The sequence below is a fragment of the Anastrepha obliqua genome, unplaced genomic scaffold (assembly GCF_027943255.1).
Source record: "Anastrepha obliqua isolate idAnaObli1 unplaced genomic scaffold, idAnaObli1_1.0 ptg000261l, whole genome shotgun sequence".
NCBI classification, from domain to species: domain Eukaryota; kingdom Metazoa; phylum Arthropoda; class Insecta; order Diptera; family Tephritidae; genus Anastrepha; species Anastrepha obliqua.
In genome coordinates this window covers 12,501-15,000 of record NW_026562298.1, presented here as the reverse complement: position 1 = coordinate 15,000, position 2,500 = coordinate 12,501, and positions in this window count along the sequence as shown.

The following is a 2,500-nucleotide window of genomic DNA, read 5'->3' as shown; positions in this document are numbered from 1 at the left end:
TTCTCCTCTTTTCCTTTGTTTAAAATTTAATTTTTCTTATAAATTTTTGTTTTTCTTATTTTTTTCTCTTCATCATCTGTTTAATTTCCTGTATTTATACAAGAAACAAACAGTTGAGGATAATTTCTATGTAATGCTAGTATAGAATATAAAATTTTGAATTCAAAAATTTATTTCTATTTAAACTAACTATAGAAAACCAGGAATAAAATACAATAACACCAATATGCCATAACATGTTAGTATAGAATATAGATTCTTCATATATGTATATATATTCGAAAATTTTTTCTATTTAAACTAACGTATGGAAAACCAGGAATAAAATCATAATATTACCAGTTTAATATGGCTCAAATTCGAGTTTCATATAGTTATGATTCGATTTATATGCTTCAATATCATTGGTTAGTTAACTTTTGATATTTTCATATTATATCACATGCCTTCACCGTGAGTGTTTTTTGCCATGCACACCTCACATTGTCAAAAATGTATGGGAAAAATTCATTTCAATACATTTCAGTTTGATTTGAAATGTCTTTATTATATATTTTAATGGCAATATGCCAAGGTTATATTCCATAACTCTTTATTTAAACTAACGTATGGAAAACCAGGCATAAAATCACAATATTACCAGTTTAATATGGCTCAAATTCGAGTTTCATATAGTTATGATTCGATTTATATGTTTCAATATCATTGGTTAGTTAACTTTTGATATTTTCATATTATATCACATGCCTTCACCGTGAGTGTTTTTTGCCATGCACACCTCACATTGTCAAAAATGTATGGGAAAAATTCATTTCAATACATTTCAGTTTGATTTGAAATGTCTTTATTATATATTTTAGTGCCAATATGCCAAGGTTATATTCCATAACATGTTAGTATTAGAATATAGATTCTTCATATATGTATATATATTCGAAAATTTTTTCTATTTAAACTAACGTATGGAAAACCAGGCATAAAATCACAATATTACCAGTTTAATATGGCTTAAATTCGAGTTTCATATAGTTATGATTCGATTTATATGCTTCAATATCATTGGTTAGTTAACTTTTGATATTTTCATATTATATTTCACATGCCTTCACCGTGAGTGTTTTTTGCCATGCACACCTCACATTGTCAAAAATGTATGGGAAAAATTCATTTCAATACATTTCAGTTTGATTTGAAATGTCTTTATTATATATTTTAGTGCCAATATGCCAAGGTTATATTCCATAACATGTTAGTATTAGAATATAGATTCTTCATATATGTATAGATATTCGAAAATTTTTTCTATTTAAACTAACGTATGGAAAACCAGGCATAAAATCACAATATTACCAGTTTAATATGGCTTAAATTCGAGTTTCATATAGTTATGATTCGATTTATATGCTTCAATATCATTGGTTAGTTAACTTTTGATATTTTCATATTATTTCACATGCCTTCACCGTGAGTGTTTTTTTGCCATGCACCTCACATTGTCAAAAATGTATGGGAAAAATTCATTTCAATACATTTCAGTTTGATTTGAAATGTCTTTATTATATATTTTAATGGCAATATGCCAAGGTTATATTCCATAAAATGTTAGTATAGAATATAGATTCTTCATATATGTATATATATTCGAGAATTTTTTTCTATTTAAACTAACGTATGGAAAACCAGGCATAAAATCACAATATTACCAGTTTAATATGGCTCAAATTCGAGTTTCATATAGTTATGATTCGATTTATATGCTTCAATATCATTGGTTAGTTAACTTTTGATATTTTCATATTATATCACATGCCTTCACCGTGAGTGTTTTTTGCCATGCACACCTCACATTGTCAAAAATGTATGGGAAAAATTCATTTCAATACATTTCAGTTTGATTTGAAATGTCTTTATTATATATTTTAGTGCCAATATGCCAAGGTTATATTCCATAACTCTTTATTTAAACTAACGTATGGAAAACCAGGCATAAAATCACAATATTACCAGTTTAATATGGCTTAAATTCGAGTTTCATATAGTTATGATTCGATTTATATGCTTCAATATCATTGGTTAGTTAACTTTTGATATTTTCATATTATATTTCACATGCCTTCACCGTGAGTGTTTTTTGCCATGCACACCTCACATTGTCAAAAATGTATGGGAAAAATTCATTTCAATACATTTCAGTTTGATTTGAAATGTCTTTATTATATATTTTAATGGCAATATGCCAAGGTTATATTCCATAACTCTTTATTTAAACTAACGTATGGAAAACCAGGCACAAAATCACAATATTACCAGTTTAATATGGCTTAAATTCGAGTTTCATATAGTTATGATTCGATTTATATGCTTCAATATCATTGGTTAGTTAACTTTTGATATTTTCATATTATATCACATGCCTTCACCGTGAGTGTTTTTTGCCATGCACACCTCACATTGTCAAAAATGTATGGGAAAAATTCATTTCAATACATTTCAGTTTGAT